At 39.8% G+C, this 21,331-nt stretch overlaps 1 protein-coding gene across 4 annotated transcripts in view; it reads right to left on the bottom strand.

The window, feature by feature from the left end:
- The window catches only part of LIMCH1 (LIM and calponin homology domains 1), a 359,644-nt gene that overhangs the window by 159,864 nt on the left and 178,449 nt on the right, over positions 1-21,331 (bottom strand). For 3 of the 4 annotated variants that reach the window (XM_011987981.1, XM_011987979.1, XM_011987985.1), the window contains exon 3: positions 19,237-19,306. The gene's annotated coding sequence lies outside the window, so the exon portion shown is untranslated. Of the gene's footprint in view, positions 1-5,472; positions 5,649-19,236; positions 19,307-21,331 lie in introns of those variants that run through there. The other variant, XM_011987983.1, reaches the window with a different exon arrangement.

The following is a 21,331-nucleotide window of genomic DNA, read 5'->3' as shown; positions in this document are numbered from 1 at the left end:
CCAAGTGATAAAAACCTATCACAAAATAAATACACACCACATGTGCTCCATAAAAGTATAACACAGAGGCACCTTTGTTTTTTTAACAGAAACCTGGCCAAGATGTGAAGACCCAGACTGTGCTGCTACGTTTGGGACTCAGAGGTCTGACACAGGAGCTGAGACTCAGACCAAAGAATTAAGATAGTAACAACATGTTGTCAATTAATCATGCTCATAAGGTAGTCAAAATGACCGTGAGGACACATTTCAGTCTATCGGATAGTATGCCAGCTTTTATTCTTGTGCTCAAAGACAAAGAAGAAAGCTTTAACTTGGTGCAATATGGGTCAAAAGTTAAGTTGTCATATACATTAAACTCAGCCTACAGTCTTACTTGAGTAAATTTCATGAAAAAATACAATTTTCTTAAATGTAAGTTATGTTAGGGAAAAAACAGTATATCCACAGGAGCCCAAAGATGTCCCTAACAATACACTCAAACATATTTCATGTATTTTATGTTTTTATGTTTAAATGTATAAATATAAATTAACATATTTCTATTAAAATTCATAAAATATATATGTACATTTATAATATAAATTAAATACCTTTAGCTGAGTTAGACATTCTGTGCCCTGAAGGACACCAGTTATTTTAGGAACAAATACTCTTTATTGAGGAAGAAAGTGCTGGATCCACCAATGGAATGAACACCCACATCTGTTAGACATAGTTCAATGTGTTACTTTCTTCCCCACAAATCGCAAGTTTGTGCAATTAGCTTTCATCAAATCAACATATTAGTCACCAAAAAACACGCTGGTGAAAACAAAGACAGGCTAGTTGCTTATTTCTTGAAAGTGAATAGTTCCTTTGGCCATTATATAAGGTAATCAGTTTTGCCAGCATCAAAACAGATAATGCTTTAAAAATAATGTGAGGACAATGTTATAATTTTTTTAGTTCTTATTTTCACTTTAATGGCATTGACTCATATAAGCACTATATAGCAAGTTGTTCTCTCTTACTATAGATACCTACACTTACATACATGTAAGACCGTCCTCTAACATCAGGAAATACTGACGTCAAGATCCCTGGCAGTATGGAAGCTGCTGTGATGGGATGGATTCTGGAAACAATTGAAATATTAGCATGGAATAAACTTCATAAATGCTTATCTTAAGGGAGTGTTGGCAGAAGCAAGGAAAATGGGTCAACTTCAGGAAATAGCATAGCCTATTTAATGGCAAAAAAATCAAGAAACAAAATGGTGTTCAGTTGCTGGTAAATCAGTTTTCTCTTTCTAACAAGTTTATTTATATCAATTTTTCTCTTCTTCCTATAAGGAAGGTAGTTTTTCCTTCAAGTTTTTACCATTAAATTCACACATTACAATTTTTTTAGTCTTTAATTACCCTGATTGAGTAATTTGAGAGCAGAATCCTCTGGCCATTAGGGAAAAAGAAAGAAAGAAAGAAAGAAAAACATATGTCCAAAAATTCCCTAAGCTTCTCCATATTCCTAAAAACAAAATGTAACACTAGCAGTGTAAATAAAATCAATACATTGAGAACTCCTAAGGCTGGTTCTCAATGGAACCAGCCACTCCATTCTTAGTGGAATGAAAACCTGAAATGGAAACGGGGAAGATGAAATGAGATTCTATCTAAAAAGACTCCAGCAGATTGAGGGCTAGTGTGAAAATCCCAGGATGTGTAATGAGGGGAGGGGAGTAAGTTCTATGGTCAGAGCTCCCATCCATCCCAGAGTGGCCCAGAAGAAGCCAGGCAAACACAGACCCAGTCCACATCGCTGCTCTACCACAAGCATGGCTGAGTTCAGCTTTTCAGATGTCAGACCTGGGGTCGGCCCAAGGAGGGGCTCAGAAACCACAGCGACTTTTCAAGTTGTGTCCTTTATGGTATTTGCAGGGAAAGAGCCAACAATAGCCAAGGGGCTGTTTACCAAAGTCATTCTCCAGCACCTCCCACAGAAATGCTTGTGGAAATCACTGCCAAAGCTTACATGGGAATCAAACAGAAGGAACAGAGCACAGCCATGTAAAACATGCCCCAGTCATTTCGTAAGCTCTGTTTCTTCACAGATGGCTGCTGTGGAAGAAATGACTGCTTACAGAAAACAGAGATCCAAAAAATTAATCCACCACTGGGATGAAAGCAGGATGAAAAATGATTCCATTCTATAATTCACATTGGTGATTTACCAGGTCTGGGCTATAAGACATCTAGGGATAAAACTGCTACTCAAAAGCAGATCTGGCAAAGGTGAGAGAACGGTGTGAAGGGCAGGTACTGTTGAAGACTCTAGAGTCAAAAAAGGACTCACCAAATTAAAACAGAATGTTCCACAGACCATCTAAGCCAGATGGGAGTTGGTAGCTCATACATACCCTTGTATTTCCAAGAGATGGGAGACTCCAGGCTCTGAAAGGGACCAAATACAAGCTCACCTGCTGTGGCAGTACCCACAGCTGAAAAGAGAGGATGCCAAAGGAATCCAGCCTTCCTGAATCTATACTCCCAAGGTTGGGCTTTGGGACTCTGAGGGTCTAATAAGCTATGGCTCTTATTTTATATCATTACAACAACTGCTTTGGTTCTTTCACTCTTTCACTACTTAATGTGCTTCTTTACATTTCACAGGTTGATGATACATCACTGCTTTGGATTTCCCTTCAGTTTCATGGTTCAATCCAATGACCATGTCTACATTTCTTTCACTGCCTTTATACTGCTGTACAGTTAGACTTCGTCTGCCACTCTATACACACACAAATCTCTCCCTACTTCCTTACCCCTCGTTCCCTGTTGGGAGCTAAGTTTGAAGCTTCATCCTTCTAGATCCACTCAACATTCCTTTTTAAAAGGTAGAGAACAAGGAATGTAGCAGCTGTGTTCGCTGAACCATTGAATTCACAGTGCCCAGCAGCCCTCGAGAGTCAACTGCAGCATCCATCAGGGCAAGGACTGACAGTTTGTTTCAACACTGAATATGGTTAGTACCTGGAAAGGAGCAGGAGTTCAATAACTCGTGGCAATAATTTGTCATCATTTTCCCCCTGAAATCCATTTTACTATTCTTTTTTTTTCTTTTCTTTTCAGGTTAGAGTGCAGTGGTGCGATATGGGCTTACTGTAACCTCCACCTCCCAGGTTCAAGCGATTCTCCTGCCTCAGCCTCCTGAGTAGCTGGGATTACAGGTGCCCACCACCATGCCCAGCTAACTTTTGTATTTTTAGTAGAGATAGGGTTTCGCCACATTGGTCAGGCTGGTCTCAAACACCTGACTTCAGGTGATCCACCCGCCTCAGCCTCCCAAAGTGCTAGGATTACAGGCATGAGCCACCATGTCTGGACCATTTTATTCTTTTATTCTCAAATTATTCTCTCTATAGGACAGTAGAAGGTTTAAACATCACTGAATCATGGTTTAGGGAATTATTCCACCTAAAAGGCAGGGCCAAAATCTCAAAGGGTCCCAAATTTATCCCAATAGCCAAAGTTCCTCCTCCTCTTTCTCCTTCTTTTCCTACTGCTGCTTTTCTTCTTCTTCATATCTTGAACCACATGACAAGAAAAAAATATCTATACTCTTTACCCATGTTAATTAATTTACTCTGCATGAAAACCATATAAGGTAGTTACTATCTTACATCCATTTTTACAGACAAGGAAACAAATGATTGTGCTGCGTGCCAAAGATCAGCACACAACTGAGAAGCTGCCAATCCAGGATTTGAACTCAGGCCGTCTCACTCCAGAATGTCAGCTCCCAGCTGCCCTGCATACTACGTCCTGAAGGAGAGCTGTCAAGAAGGCCAACTGAAGCCTGTGCGGAACAGTATCCTGGCCATTCATTTCCCAAATATTTATTGAGTGCCTACTATATACCAGGTGCAGGGAATGCCCCCAACAGCCATGGTCACTGTTCCTATCTAGTCAACATTCCTGTTGCTTTCCTAATCACCATTTGTTATAGCTCCCAGAGAGTAAGCATGCTGAATCCATTAGAAAAGGAAACTCAAGAGTGAGTTCTTCTTCCATATCTTTATCCTTTCAACTTTCTTATTATAGAAAGCAATTGCCACTCCTCCCAGCATTAGCTGGGACTCCAGCAAGAACCAGCTGGGACTATGTAGCAGCCTGGAATGCATAGTTATAGAACTAAATGGAAATGGGAAAATGAATACAATGATGCCAGGAAGTCCCTCTCTGCCCGATGATTAGATTGAGGAGATGCAAAGGCAGCTATAAGGAGAGTGGCTTATTCTTGCCCTTTCTTCCCTTGGGAAGGTCTTCAAAATTGGAGGAGTTAACGGCTGCCCAGTCACCTTCTAGTCACCTTACAGAGAGAGCAGGAGAGCAGAGTGGCACATACCCTCAGGCAGGATTCCTGAGTCAAAGGCCGGCTGCTGACACTTGCAGCCTCTCGGTTTTATTTGACCTTCACCTTGTGCAGAACCCACCCCGTGCAGTACAGGACAAACCCCTTTTCCCAGGGCTGCTGAATCAGCCACACTGGGAGTTGGGGGAGAGAAGTTTCAGACTCCTGAGACATTTGGCCTATTCAGCACCATGAAGGAAATGGCCGTAGCTCAGTGAGAGAATCAAAATCAGGAGCTGGCTGAATAAAGGTGATAAAAATAGATTTTCCGACTCCACAAGATGAATCATTTTGCCATGGGGATTCGCCAGGTTCTGTTTCAACCTGGTTTTCAACCCAGTCTCATAAATTTGGCTAAGGAAAATTTTCTTCCCCTGGATAACCAATGCCATGGAGCGTTTAGCATTCAGACAGGTCTGACGGGATTTTATGACACAATTGTCCAGAAATAACCCCCATTCCTTTCCTGGCCTGCAGTAAATAGCGACTTTGAAGGACAAGGACTAAGTGGGCAAGGCTGGAGACGCAGCCCTTCCCTCCAGACTCCTCCCTGCCTCCCCAGTGTCCTCCTCACTTCTTTCCATCCTCATTTTAAGATACGGAAGTTTTTAAAAAGCAAAGGGGTCCGTAGAGTCAGGAGCAGAATGTGGCTGGGGCTCAGGTGAAGCAGCTCCCCCATGAATGCAGCCATATCTCCCCCATGACACCAAGTGCTGCTGGACCACATCTTAAAAATGTAGCTAAGTTGCTTTTCATTCTCAAAATTCTCAAAAATCCCTTTTATTTTGACTAAACTAATAGAGTTATGTGTCTTCTACCACATACCGGAAAATAAAAAACAATGCTTTCCTTAGGGAATTTAAAGGGGGAAAAGCTTTATTAAAAGCAACAGGTGCTAACAGTTATCAAAGGACAAGATGAATCCACAGGAAAGTAATTTTCATATTATTTTCGCCATACTAATAAGTGAATAAAAAGTAACTTTTTTTTTTAAACCAAGTTTTAAAGTCTAAATAGCTTCCTTCTTTCCATCATGGATACCCCTAAGCATCTATTTTTTATACAACATATTTTACTTACCCCCACTTGTCCTCACACTCCACAATGAACTCCAGCCGACCCACTCTGGGAGATGGGAGGGGCATGTCTCCTGTGTGCTCCTAGTCAGCCCCAGCACGGCAGCCGAAATGCCCTTACATTTCCTTTCCCAAAACAGTCGTCACCACTGCCAACCCTGCTCTGTCCACAAGCAGGCTGCAGTGGCTGAAATGCTGATGCAGTGAAAGGGAACTGGAAGACAGCTGATTGCCACACCTATCGGAGAGGGAGGCGGAGAAGCCCGTTCCCTCTGAGGAAGGGGAATGGCATCTTCAGAGGTAGAGATGCCAAGATTGGAATTCTGCAGAGAGTTTTGTGTCAGCCACTAGCACACAGTAGGTTTGCAGTACTGTCAGGAAATCTGGATCTGGGAAAAGCACCCAAGTGGGACCTGAGGAACAAAGACTCAAGTCCCAACTCTGAAACAAAGTTGCTGCCTGACTCCAGGCAAGTCACTGCTTTCTGGTCTCAGTTTCCTTGTTTGTAAAATAATAGTGTTTCAAAAAGTAAATCTCCAAGTGGCTTCTAGTTCTGAGATTCCAAGACCCTGCTAATGTTCATGAGCATAATAAGTAGTAAATTACCATTTATTGAAAACATCCTGGCCGGGCACGGTGGCTCAAGCCTGTAATCCCAGCACTTTGGGAGGCTGAGGCGGGTGGATCACGAGGTCAGGAGATTGAGACCATCCTGGCTAACATGGTGAAACCCCATTTCTACTAAAAATACAAAAAACTAGCCGGGCGTGGTGGCAGGTGCCTGTAGTCCCAGCTACTCGGAGGCTGAGGCGGGAGAATGGCGTGAACCCAGGAGGCGGAGCTTGCAGTGAGCTGAGATCCCGCCACTGCATTCCAGCCTGGGCAACAGAGCGAGACTCTGTCTCAAAAAAAAAAAAAAAAAAAAAGAAAAGAAAACATCCTGTGTACTATCTATCATATTAGGTATTTTATGTATATCATCTCATTTAATCCCAGAATACTGAGATGGGATTTATCAACCCCATCTTATAGATGAGGAAACTGGCAAACTCACTCCATGAATCCCCATGAAAATAAAGGATCATCATATCCATTCAGTGTTTTGAATTTAAACAGAGGCATTCAATCTTTGTGCCTGAAATTGAGATGACATCTGAGAATGGAATTTCTGCACTGCTGGGAGATTAATGTGTTTACAGTCCTCTGCTGGTATAATTCCGAGGTACTAGTATTTATGGTTATGGCTGTCCATGCTACTGCAAAATCCATTTTCCACCTGTTGCTTTTTATTAAACCTCCCTAAAGGACATGAAATATTTCTTTCTGCAGATTCTAAAAACAGGATGCTGAAATATGTGAGCAGAAGCATCGTGTGCGGAGTTACCATTTGGAATTTTCAAATGCTATAAAACACAATGTTTACAACCAACTCATCATTTATAAAAGTTTATTGGATTAATATGCCAATGGACTCACTGGTATCCTGCCATTTATTGATACGAATACATCAAGCAGTAGGCTGACATTTAATATTTATTAATAACTTCTGTATTTCCTTGCCTATTTCATAGTTTCCTTGCATTATGCTCTTTTATCTTTATTGTCATTCATCCTATTTTAAGTTAACTTTTTATTTTAGAATAGTTTTAGATTTATAGAAAGCTACAAAGATAATATGCAGAGTTTCAGTATAAGTCATGTCTTACACCTTACATTCCTATGGTACATTTATCACAGTTAATGGATAAACACTGGTACGCTACTATTAACTAAATCTATGCTTTATTTGGATTTCATTAGTTTTTCCCTAATATGTGTTTTCTGTTTTAAGATCCCATCTAGAATGCCATATGATATTTAAGCATTATGTCTCCTTTACTTTTTCTGGACTTTCCTTGTTTCTCAGACGTGCCTTGCTTTTGATGGCCTTGACAGTTTTGAAGAATACTGGTCGGGTATTTTATAGAATATCCTTCAATTTAGGTTTGTCTGATATTCTTTCCATGGCTGGAGATATAGATTTTTGTGAGGAAAAAGTACCATTCTTTTAACCCTGAGGGAAAAGAGGGAAAGGACCACTCCTATAACATTATATCGATCATCCCATTTTTTAATGTTATGTTTAAGTTCAATCAAAACCTTAAACTGAATATAGTTAAATTATAGAAAGGAAAAATTAGATATCAAGCTACTCAGGAATCTAGTATTTTATACTGTGGACAGAGTGACAGAGAGGAAGTAATTTTTGCACCCATTTGAGATGAAGGTAGACCTAAGATTCTAGCAGAAAGCCAGCTAATTACAAGAGAGGTGACTAGTGAGTTCTTTTGAAATGCTTGCCAAGGCAAACTTCCTATAAAAACAATCCAGAGGAAGGCACGTTTTAAGAGAAGTGCTGTTTCAGCCTAGCATGGCCTCCTCTTTCAAATGATACTTTCATATATTTGGTGGTATTTTTTTCCTGTTGTCAAACAATAAAATCCCTATAAACTTGGGTTTGGAATACATGCTAAGAATTAGTTCCGCAGAAAGTTATCCTCTAGGTAAGTTATAACTATGGAAAAAAAGAAGTCAGACTTCAGCTGAAATATGTGTTTCCTGCTATTATATATTTTTTGCTCACAGTTTGTAATTGAAGGTCTATTCCTAAGGGAAAAAAGTGAGGAACTGATGTAATGTCACAAATTCTGCTAAACGCTGCTCAACGAAAGATAAGGGAGAACAAGTGGTTTCTTTCTTCAAAGAATGGCATTTTTTTTTTTCGGGAACAGGAAAGGGAAAAAAAATGAAGGGGGGAAAAAAACTTTACAGCACTGCTATATATAACCTTCCACCTCGGCAGAGACACAGAATAATTATGGAAACAAATTTGGAAAAATAGTTTGTGGTGCAGAAAGAGGATATTAGACTTCAGCTAGCAAGTCTAGGCATTCAAAACACATGTGAATAAGAATTTAAGGGCCTAGCTGGCTAACCCACTGTTATGGGCTAAATTGTCTCCTCCTCCCTCCCCCAATTCATATCTTCAACTCCTAACCCTTTCTAACTCAGAATGTGACTGTAGTGACTATAAGGAGGTAATTAAGTTATATGAGGTCATCTGAGGGGGCCCTAATCCAATATGACAGTGTCCTTATAAAAAGGCAAAATACGGACACAGATACATACAGGGGAAAGACCATGTGGAGATGCAGGGAGAAGGCAACCATCTGCGAGCCAAGGATACAGGCCTTAGAACAAACCCACTCTGCTCACACCTTGATCTCAGACTTCTAACCTCCAGAATTGACAAAATACATTTCTATTATTTAAGCCACCCAATCTGTGGTACTTTGTTATGGCCATCAGAGCAAACTAATACACTCATCTAGTACTAAGAATGAAATATCAGGGTTAGTATAAGAGAGGCTGCAGGGTATAAGATGGGGTGGACATGATATCTCAATGAATTGTCAATTATATGAAAATCTTTTTTATTTTTTGTGACAGGGTCTCACTCCCATCACCCAGGCTGGAGTCCAGTGGCACATTTACGGCTCGCAGCCTTGACTTCCCAGGCCCAGGTGATTCTCCTACCTCAGCCTCCTAAGTAGCTGGAACTACAGGAATGCATAACCATGCCTGGCTAATTTTTTGTATTTTTAGTAAAGACAAGATTTCACCATGTTGCCAGGCTGGTCTTGAACCCCTGGGCTCAAGCAGTCACCTGCCTTAGCCTCCCAAAATTCTGGGATTATAGACAAGAGCCACTGCACTGGTCTTTCTGTCATGATTTTCAATTCTAAGTGCAATTGCTAATGACTTTTCCTGTAGTCTCAAACTCCTTTTTTTCACTCCCTTCTCCCAATCCCTGCCAATGTGGATCAAACACTCCAAAGACAATACTATAATTTGAAGGGGGAGGGGAACTTCATAGCTTGTGGTTATAGAAAAAAAAAGTCTTCATTTACACTTAAGCATAAGGATTTAACTTCAAAATAATCCATTCATTAACCTAGTCCAATTTTTTTGTAACTTTTTCCCTGAGTTCCAAACCAGCATTTCTAATAGTCTGCCAGACATCTGCACATAAATATCTTTTAGAGATAGCCAACTCAATATATCCAAAAGAGAATGCATCTTTTCTTTTGGAGCCCATTTCTCATTCCCATGATTCCTATTAATGGCATCAGAATCCTCCACATTGCTCAAGTCCAAAATGCAAATGTCATCTTCCTAAGATTATCTGTTGTATTTCATCAGTTCTAAGATGTACACTTTTTTTAACCTCTGAAATAAAGATGCATTTTTCATTGCTAGTGGCTTAGCATTGTGTCATCATTGAATTAGCAGCTTTTTAAAATGAGCTATAATTTTTTAAAATGGTGTGTCTCATCATTGATGGCATATTACATTTAGTGAAAAGCAAATCCTGTCTCCTCATCTCTAATCCCACTGCTTCTACTAAGGTTTAAGTGTTCATCCTCTCTCATTCGGACTACTTATCTCCTACTTGACTTTTATTGCTGGTATCTTACCATAATCAGCTTTCTACACGGCCACCTCAGTTATCTGGAACACAAGATTCCCTTGTTTTCAGTGGCTCTTACTGCACAAAAAATGAGTCCAAACACCCCCAGATGGCATTTCTGGTCTCAGCTTACTATTCCTGGTCCAGTTTCCAAGCATGGATTTTTCTCAGGGATTCTGTGTCCAGCTGCAGCCACTGGACCCAGTGCAAATAATGCAAATGATAGCCATTTCCAGATAAGACCCAGGTTCTTCTGACTCAGAGCCTTTCTCATTCCATGCCCTGAAGCTAGTTTTTCTTCCTCTAACTCCATGATCTTCACTATTTGTAGATGCCCTGTTCAAATCCCACCTCTTCCAAAGTTCTTAATCACAAATCAAAATTTCTTCCTTGGTATTTCTTGCATGTTATGCTTCATCAACATTTCACAGTCTACCTTACATTTGACCTCTCTTCTACATTTGTCTTCTAGAAAGTAGTCTCCTAAAAGGCAGGAATTATGTCTTGAAGTGGATTTTTACTTGGAAGGCATGAGAGAGAACACATCATCTCTATTTGGTGTATATGTGCAGAAGAAAATTAGAAAAAAGACCTTGGATGTCATGCAAGAAAGGCTGTCCAAGGAAAACTGTGTTATCTTTAAAGTCCTATAAGCACAAGGAGCCCATGTTCAGGAGAATGAGAGATCCATGCCCTGGCTGCTCAATAGATGGATACAACCATTTCATTCACTGTGACAAGAAACTTCTAAAGAGCTCCCAGAGATCCCTTCCTCCTGGCATTCAGACCCTTGTGGAACCTCCTCCCCTTGGGTGTGGGCTGGACCTAGTGACTTGCTTTTAATTAATAGAATAAGGCAGAATTGATAAAACATCACTTCAGAGATTAGGTTATAAAGGACTGTGACTTCCATCTCGCTTGTTGTTTCCCTCCCTCCCTCTCTCTTTCTTTCTCTGGCCTTTCCTGCTTGCTCACTCCGATGATGCAAGCTGCAACCCTTAAGCTGTTCTATAGAAAGACCCACATGGCAAGTAACCAAGGATGGCTTTGGCCAACAGCCTGTGAGGAACTGAATCCTGCCAATATCCACGAGTGAGCTTAGAAGCGGAAGTTCTAAGCTCCCCACTCTGGCCTGGAAATGACACTGACCAACACCCTGAATGCAGCCTTGTAAGGGACCCTGAACCACAGACCCAGCTAAGCCTTGCTCATATTCCTGACCCATAGAACTATGAGATAATAAATGTTATTGTTTTAAGCCACTAAGTTCTGGGGTAATTTGTTATACAGCAATTGATAACTAAAACCCTCACCAAATAAGAAAACCACAAGATGAGTGGAGGGACAAAAAGTTCTTATTAAGTCTTCCCAAATACCCACAAAAGATGTGCAAGGGGACTAACTTGTTGGTCTGATCCAAGCACATCAGTAACAACCAAAAGCCAGCCTACACCAGTAGGCATCAGAACTCCCCTTCACCCGGTCCAACCTACAGTGGAGAATTGCTCTCGCCATCTGACACACTTTTATCACTGTATTCACCATGTGGTCAAGCCTTTTGGTTTAGGTCATGAATCATCTGTTGCCCTGGTTTCCAAGCGTGATGTACAAAGTGAGAGATAAATGTTACTTTCGAATGTTACTCAAATGTTACCGTCACTCAGGAAGAGCCTTAAATACGTTTCTGAGGTGTTGGGATTTTATTCCACATTCAGTAGGGAGCCATATAAAATTATGAGACGAGGGACACAAGATGACCTGTACTTTTTTTACAAGCTAACTGTGAAGGCTGTTTCAACCAGCAGCATACAAGCTCTATCAACCTGGGAGGCGGTAAATAAACTTAGATTCCACAAGTTCATATTCCACCTTTCAACTGAACGCAGGTGGAATGCACCAAAGACCTCATGTGTTTTGCTGATTTTCCCTGCAGTGTGTAGTCTTTCATGGCTAAACCTACTAAAATGCTAACCACCACTCCTACGTTGGCTTGGCGTTGGCATCAAACTTGAGAGCAGCAAATTGAGCATTCCCTCTGTGTGTGGTGTGGGAACACAACCGAGGTTTCTCATACTGTGCCAGGGATGAGGATAAAGGAAAGTGTGTCATTAAATTCCATTTTGGCTGAGAAACTTCACAATGTCTATTCATTTCCCTCAGTGAAATATGCCTCCTTCACACAGAACATCACTCGGCTACCAGTTTTTACTTGTTCCCCTAAGGAAGGGGAGGACGACCCCTAGAGAGTCCAGGTCGTACCATGCTACTACTACAGAGAACACAGGGTAGCAGGAAAAACACATGAGAGTTTTTATTCGAAGCCCTTCCTTCCCCCCTACCCATGAATGAGAATTCTGTCTTCCTGTCTCTGAGTCTTTGTTGTCCAGAATCAGAATCGGGGGCAAAAGGAGCCGAGTCTAGCTGGATTGATTTGCACTGGAAAGGGCTAACCGTTAGTCATAGCAGACAAAAGGGTAAGAAGCAAGGAAGGCAAGAACTAGCACAGTGTGAGACTCAAAGATTTGAGGTCACTGGGGTACAGAGAGGTTTTGGAGGGTTGGCAAGTATAAGGGGGGTGTGTGTGTGTGTGTGTGTGAAAGAGACAGAGAATGAATGTAGAAGAGAAAGAGAGACAGGAGAGCACTTTAGGAAATTCTGTTGCATATTATGAATGAAATCACTCTGACATATTTTTTAAAGATTCCATTAAAGAATTCTAAAGCTTTCCTATGATTGCTTGTTAGGTGTGGCCACGTGAAGCCTGATTTGATAGTGGCCATGGTAGAAATATTACATGGAGCAGTGCCTTTTTCATAAAGGCCACTTCCTGAATTTGGTTGAGTTAGTACATTTTAAATGAGAGTCTGTTTTCTAACAACTTAGGTCTCCTTAGACGTCGCTGTCTCCAAACAAATTTTCTGAAAGTGTTGAGATTCAATTCTACAGCCTAAGGTCTAATGGAGAGAGTGTAACACAATGGAAAAGGCACAGACACAGAGCTAGGCAAACCCAGGTTCAAGTACTAAGTCTGCCTCTTATTAGTTGGAAAGCTGGTGACATTTCTTTGAACTTTAGAGTAAAGGTACAGCAATAATGACATCCCAGGTGTGTTGTAAAGATTAGGAAGGATGATCTAGCACTACACCTGGGGTGGAGTAGGAATGTGATACGTGATGGTTATCACTGTGGTAACTTTCACCTCTAACCTCCCTCTTGCCTGCCTTGCCTTCCTCCTGGCCAGACAAAAAGACTTTTTTTTTTTTTTTTTGAGACAGAGTTGCACTCTTGTAACCCCGGCTAGAGTGCAATGGCACAATGTCGGCTCACTTCCTGGGTTCAAACAATTCTCCTGCCTCAGCCTCCTGAGTAGCTGGGATTACAGGCGCACACCACCATGTCTGGCTAATTTTTGTATTTTTAGTAGAGACGGGGTTTCACCATGTTGGCCAGGCTAATCTCAAACTCCTGACCTCAGGTGATCTGCATGCCTTGGCCTCCCAAAGTGCCAAAGGGATTACAGGCATGAGCCACCATGCCTGGCTGAAAAACAACAGTTTTAACTGGAGGAGAGACAGAGCCCAGAGAACAGAACTTTAAGCAGTTTTTTCTAAGGTAATCTATATATCTTACTGGAGGGAAGGTAAAAGTTCTAGAACTTCTAGAGGAAGTTGTAAGAATATAAACGAAAAGAGAAGACATTGATCAGGATGAGCTGAGGCACACCAGAGCTAATTCTTAGGTAGGATTTGCAGGAAAACCTTTCTTGACAGTTAGACATTCAAAGCACCAAGGACCCCAATTTATTGCATTGTTATCTTCCTAAAAAGATGAAGTCTGCATAAAGGCTTTTCACTCGTGCTACTCAGGTTAACAGTCTTGTATGTCTAGTTTTGTCCAAAACAATATTTTTATTCTTCTCATAATGTGGAAATCTCTCAGCTCTTTCATCACTTCCCCTACTCTGATCTCACTCAACGAAATGGCAACTGTTCTGATGTCAGTTTCATAAAATAAAGCAGATAACTTTGGAAAGCTTTCTAAAGTCTAAAGAACGTATGGAAACTTACATTTTTATCCATGGCAGGAAGCTCTAACCATATTTGAAATCTTATCTTTGATTAGAGAAAAGTATATCCTTTGCCCCAAAATGCGTTTCTGAGTGGGTTAGGGTACTGAATGGTAGGATCATCTGACCACTCACATTCCTGCTTATCCTTCTGACCTTCAGCTAGTGTCAAATTTCCATCGTTCATCAGGCTAAGAAGTGATACGTGAGCTCAGAAAGATAATTTGTAGGTATTGGCCAACAGAAAGAAAAAAAAAGATGAACTTAAAAAGTGAGTTTTTGCCTTCCTCTCTTTTTCAAAAAAGGTGAAATAATCTGTCTTTAAAATGTGTCCCATCTTCAGCTGGGAACACTGGATATGTAATAAGCAAGGAGAGGGGTGGCCAGGGCTCGGGATCCATCTCATCTTTTACTGTTTGTCTAACGTGGGGCAAATAACTTCCCTTTATGGACCCACATGTCCTCATCTGTAAAACAAACACATCTAAGATGTCCTTCTAAGATACATCTAAGAAGTAAAATTGTCTTTTCCTCAGATCACTTTTATCCTCATAGACCCATGGAAAAATCAAACAGTATTTTATGACAACTCTAAGAAGGTTCAGCACTCAGGGGCAGAATCTACAAATATCATCTATTTCCAATTATACTTCACATGTGCATATGTGCACACACAATGGCTGTCACAATTCAAATCTGTGCAAGAAAAAGCTTAATCCCCAAACTCCAATCATAAGCAAAGATTTCATACATTCACGGCTTTTGCATAAAACCCAAAGCTCCTGGGATGAAACAACATTTAGCATGATCTCTAATGACCACTAAATTGAGTTTCAAGATGTGGCTCGATTGTACAAAACTGACAAGCTAGCAGACTGAAGTGCAGCATTTTTTAAAAACTTTGGTAAGCCAAGACCTAAATTTGAGGACTTTCTCTCTGGCAGCAGCAAACAGTATCACTAACACCTAAAAGAGAATGCAAGCATCTGCAGGCAGTCACCACACGGCTTCATATGTCAGCAATCGTTACAGAAGAAATGCAGACCCAGATCCAGGGTCTTTGCATTCTTGCCAGGAAATGATTTTCAACTACTTTGTTTTAACACCTTCACCCCTGAATTCTTTGTAACCACAGCTTAACTCAGGGGCTAAAATACACCTATTCATGCCTTTGTAAATCTACATATGTTTATAATTTGAGATTGCTATGTGAAAACACACTTTTCTATTTATCTTCAAGTCAAGCAGCTGGGCCACCTTAATGGACTGGCTTCTCAACGCCAGCCCATTAAGACACACGGGCATGGGTTCCAGGCATAGAAACCCTCTGGCCACATTTCTCAGAGCTCTATGGCCCCTGCTACTACAGACTTCTTGATCAATAGATGGTCAGTGGCCTGTCAACCCCTGACAAAGTTAAAAATCCAACCTGATGTATTCAGAAGCATTTCAGGGATTTTTCTACCTGCCCTTTCCTGACTGTCATGAATATTAGGAAGAAGAAAATATTGTTTGAAAAATGCCCTCACACAAAGGCTGCATCTCTACTAACAAGATGATCTCTGCCATCTTCAAATCTATTACTTGAGGTTCCCTATGTCTCACCTGAAAATAACAGAATTAATGTATTTTAATCCTCAACTTTTTATATTGAAAAACTTCAAACCTACCAAAAGGTTGCAAGAATAGTACCATGACCCCGTACGCCCTTTATCTAGAGACAGTGTTTTGCCACATTTCCACCCTTCTTCCCTTCCTTTCTCCCTCCCTTCCTTCCTTTCCTTCCTTCCTTCTTATCTCTGTGTATATGAAATTATATATTATGTACCCAGAATTTTTTGCTAAACATATTCAGGATTGGTTGTATACATCACGACATTTCATCTCAGAATACAGCATATATATTTGCTGTCTAAGATCAAGAGTATTCTCCTCTATACACAAAGACAACTATCACATACAGGAAATATAACACTGAGAGAATACTATTATCTAATACTCAATTTATACTTAAATTTCCCCAGTTGTCTCAGTAATGTCTATTATAGTTGCTTTTTCCCAATTAAGGATCATGCACTGCATGAGGCTGTCATATTTCTTTAGTCATCTTTAATCTACAACAGTTGTCCAGCCTTTTGGGGATGGGGCAGTATTTTTAATGACGCTGACAGTGGTGAAGAGGACAGGCCAGCTGTTTTGCAGTATGTCCCTGAATGTAGATTTGTCAGATTTTTTCCTGAGAACTGTTGTGATTTCTTAGTGCATCGCCAGGACATCTAACATCATTTGGACCCATTATAGATATCGGTAAGTTAGATCATGGCCAACTACTTAAAGACATAGTGTCTTAACATGAATACGAAACCATTTACAGGCCTTTAATTTGAAACTGTTAACCATAGTTATTTAAAATCTTACTTTCCAAAATATATTTCAAAACAGAGCTGACTTTTCTGTCTCTCAAGTATTAACTCATTTTCTCCTATACCAGGGGATGCTCTCTGTATTCTATAATAAAAGACCATAATGGACTATAAATATTAAAGGTTTCACAAAGGAGGCTGTTTTGTGTTAGATCTTTAGTTTTATTTAATTTTTTATTTTTTAACTTAAAAGATGTGTTAGTCTGTGTGAGATCTTGATAGACAAATATAATTTTGTCAAAAAGAGCAGGGGGAAAACATTCAATGAATAACACATATCACAAGAAAAGGCATCATTCATGGGAGTGAAGAGTGTTTGCGGAACCGTGAGTCAACTATTATAGTCCAGGCAAGAGATGAGGATGGCCTGCTCTGGGGCAGTGGCCAAGGAAATACAGACAAGTAGACAGACGGGAAAATTCTTTGATAGCTGAACTGGTGCAACTGCATGTCTATGATGCCTTCACTGACATTGGGAAATAGGTGCACGGGACTGGTCATTCAAGTCTCATTTGAATATGTTAAGTTTGAGGTGCTTGTAGGAAATCCAGATGGAACTGTCCAATAGACAGAACACCAGGTCTGGAGTTCAGGAGAGAGTACTTGATGAGAAATGCTGCTTTGGGTCCATATCATGGAGAGCTGAAGTCATGGACACAGACAAGAACATGAGTGTAGAAAGGGAGGCACAGGCACGACATGAGAACCCTGGAAGTACATGAACATAACAGGGGGTTGTGGGGTGGCAATCTGTTTCCCACCAGGGCCACAACTAGTGCTCTGCTTTTTGTGGAAATGTTGATCTGAAGGCAAATGAAGCAAAGAAAAAGAGTTTGACCAGATTTGTAGATTCAGGAGTCACTAGTGAATGGGTAGTAGGTGACTTAAGAAAGTATTTTTTTGGACTAAAGATAATAAATTAGTAAATAAAATATAACTGATACAGGGTGAAGGTAAGTAGGGGAGGTGTTCACTGAAAAAGGGCAAAAAAAAAAAGGCAATAGCAAGGACAAAGTGAAAAGGAAATCCAAATGAAAAAAGAAAGTAGAGGAATACTAGTCAAGAACATAAATAGAAGGAAAGATGAGGTCACCTTGCCTTCTTGTATCAAGTTGCCCGAATGCTCCAAGACAGAGGCAATACGTGAGAAACAACATTTGATCCGTGATAGGAAATAATATAAAGACAAACGCATGTGCCCCTAAGAGTTAATTTTACTAAAATTATTTATGATTTCCATTTTAAATTGAGGTTTCGAAACCCTTTTCTCTTTAGCTACTGAACTGGGAGCGACTTGTTTCTCCTCATCTGGATCTTCCTGGGGCCTTCCTTAGTTTTATGTTGCAAATTTTGCTTCTATAACATTAAACCCCAGAGCTCCAAGGTCCAAAAAGTTGCCATAGGCTTAGGGACAGATATTCATCAGGATCATTAAGACCTTGGCTTTAACATTTAGAAGAGGTGAATTTACTAAATGTTTAAAAATAATTGATATATTTGTATACATTAATATATAATACTCATATATTACTTATTATATGGAACTATTCAAATATATTCCTTCCAAATATATGTATCTATCTCCATATTAACTTACTTGGTTACATGATTCTGAAGAACAGAATTAGAAGGATTTTTAACGACTAATCACCAGTTCACTACCAACCAATATGGGGAATAAAATGCATCCGCAGAAATGGCAGTTCTTCAAGAAAACATCTATTTCATTCAATCTGCTGAAACCATGTACCTTCCTCCAAGGACCCCTCACAGTTCTCAAACACAATTGGTTTTTTGTCACATCTAATTTCAATTAGTCATCGTGATATGGCTAAGAAGCTTTTTAACAACAATCAGTAAGGTCTATGTAGGATCCTGCTTAAATTCTTGACATTCTTCTCATTGCTTTCTGCAAAACCACATGCGCAGAAGGCGATCACAATGGAAACAATCAGTGAGTCATTACCAAGCTATATACTTCCTCAGCTCTCTCTGTGTGTGCGTGCGTGTGCACACGCACGCACATATATGCCAATTCCTTCCGAAACTGAAATTTGATTGTCTTCCTGATCTTTTACTTCTTTCCTTTTTCTACACAAAGGCAACATCGATGAAGCAATTAAAATTAGTTGCCAAGAATTACAAGACATATCAATGCATGAAAAAAATATTCTGCTTCTAACCACATATGAACATGTAAGTTTTAGATTTTATGTGGATAAGTTCAGAAGGGCAAGGATTCTGTTTAAACAGTTTTCCAGATGATGTCAGACCACCTTAGTGTCCCAGTATGTCTTCAGAATAGTTGATCTACAATTGCGGTATTTAAACCCAAGTAGATTATAATATTGAAAACAGCAATTTATTATGACACTATTGTTTTCTCTTAAAATTCTCTTTCTCTCTACCTCCCCTACCCTCCATTCTAGTGGAACGCAGTGATGAACTGAAATGAGAAAATGTAATTAAAATCACATTCCTCCCCCAAGGGTCAACCTAATTATCAGCCTCTCACCCCAAAACAAATTTAGCTCTTTGAGAATGAAGGTCCTTATCACTCATGGAAAAAACACCAACAAAGATTAACATGCCATTTAGGCATGACTGCAATCTTTCATTTTAAGTGACCTCTTCGTTTAATGGATTCAATGCGTTCTCATTCAAGTGGAATATATATTGTGGGAGAGAACTGTAATAAATGGTACTGTCATGACCCCTAGGTTAGAGCAAAGGAATATTGGAAAATAAATCTCAATTCCACATACTCACCAGTCCTGCAATGGGGGTAGGCAATCTATTGATCTTTTTAACAAGTCCTGGCTTTATAGCATTCAGCAACCTGTCATGAAAAAGGCAGAATGTCAAGTGAGACATAAAGCAAGATGGATCACACAAATCACCTTTATCCAGGGCTACAGCTAAATTGCTGGATAGGAAAAGCAGTGAATTCAAAGCATGTAGTAAATCTCAATAATCTATCAGCTTTCATGCATATAAGTGAAGAGCTTTGCCAATATCAAGTTGGTCCATGGCAGGTGAAGTTTTAGAATTTAGAAATGTTGAGAGAGGAGAAAGGGTAGAGACTGAAGAGGGCTTCAAGGAAAAGGACAAGGGGGAGAGCTGGATTGAGGTTGTAAGGGAATTATCTGGAACTGGAGCCAGGTATTACAACTCAGGTAAAGCTTGTTGCCAATTTTCCTGGCTAAGACAGGGGTCTCTCCAGGGATGCACTAAATTCAAAGACCAGTATCTATCTTTACAAATGATTTGCCAAGACAAATTCTAAGTCAGACCCTACTTGCTCTTTGAGAAGAGTGGCTTTTTCAAAGTGGTTGAGCTTCACTTTAAAAAGGGAAGAATATGTTTAATAAGAGGTTAGCCAATCATATTCTGAAGATTTTAAACAAGGCTGACCAAGAGTCCCTAGGTACAAAAGATATTTGAGCAAAAGATTTTCAGCTAAAGATTGAAATTATATAACAATGGTTACACAAGCAAGGGAATGCAAGAGAAACAACTATCATTGCTTGTTTTCAGGACATAAAAATCCAGAGTGAACAGAAACAAGGAGAGCAACTTATAAAACTAAAATGTGGTTAGCATCGGGGTAATTGGGTAAAGTGTAGCATTTGCAAAGTAGGTTATTCATAAATAAGTGATTGAAGGTAAGGGGCTGGAGAATGTAGAATATTATTTCCACATTCGGGAATCAGGCAATTAGGTAACTTAGAATACTGTGCAAAGAGAAACTTAGGGTAGGAGTGTATTATAATTGAGAGGTCAACAAACTACAATCCCTGGGCCAAATCTGGTCCAACACCTGTACTTATAAATAAAGTCTTACTGGAACAGGAATATAACCATCCTCATTCATTTACATATTGTCTATGGCTACTTTTGTGCTACAACTGCAGGTTACAATGGAGACCTGAGGGGCCACAAAGCATACAATCTTCACTATTTGGTGCTTTATGAAAAAGTTTGCTGACCTCTGTTAAAATTCATGCAATCCAAGGTTATAACAAATTATAAAGAACCTATGCTTGCCAGATTTCTACAGATCAGTAACAAAAATTTTTCAAATGATTTAATCATCTTGAATTGACTTTGATACCACTATATATTTATATGTTGAGAAATGTCCATATAGTGATTGTGACAGGATATTCCATTTTTGCATGCAAGATTAATTGGCTGCTCTCAGTAATTTTCATGGCAATTCCAACATGCTGCCACCAAGAGGCGCAGTACTCACAGTGCACAAGTGCTGTTTTGCCCATGGAGAGCCAAGCTGGCTGCTCTTTTCATGAATGCACTTATTTTTTAACCATAAATTTAACCTTTTAAAAATGCTTCTTTATAACTTATTTTTGAATTGTTGGTGTCACCAGTTGGAAGGCAATTTGTTCACTCTTCTCATTTTATAGTTCAGAAAACTGAAGCCTGGTGAAGTCTGAATTGAAGTCTGAGTGACTTCCCCAGAGCTGATTAGTAGCACACTCGGGCCCAGAACCCAAATTTCTTAGATCAGTGCTTTCTATCAGGTGGTGTAAATATCCCAAATCTCCTGGTTTAAAATACACATATAGATATCTCCAAAGTCACATTTTTAAATGTACAAAATTTTTTTACTCACTACTTTTGCTTTTCTCAGATACATTACTTTCCTTACTAGTTTTTAACAGTGTCATTTTAAACTGAATTTTATGATAATATTTGTATACAGCTGTTGACAATTCAAAAACTTCAAAAGGATATACAGTAAAATATCTTACTGTCACCTTTGTACCACAGGACTCCAGCCTACTCTCTGAAGGCAACCTGAAAGACTTTCCAGAGGAGAATTCATTTTAAAAATATATAG

This window comes from Mandrillus leucophaeus, unplaced genomic scaffold, assembly GCF_000951045.1.
Source record: "Mandrillus leucophaeus isolate KB7577 unplaced genomic scaffold, Mleu.le_1.0 Scaffold320, whole genome shotgun sequence".
In the NCBI taxonomy this organism is placed as follows: domain Eukaryota; kingdom Metazoa; phylum Chordata; class Mammalia; order Primates; family Cercopithecidae; genus Mandrillus; species Mandrillus leucophaeus.
The sequence above is the reverse complement of the archived record's forward strand: the minus strand, read 5'-3'. Positions and strand labels throughout refer to the sequence as shown.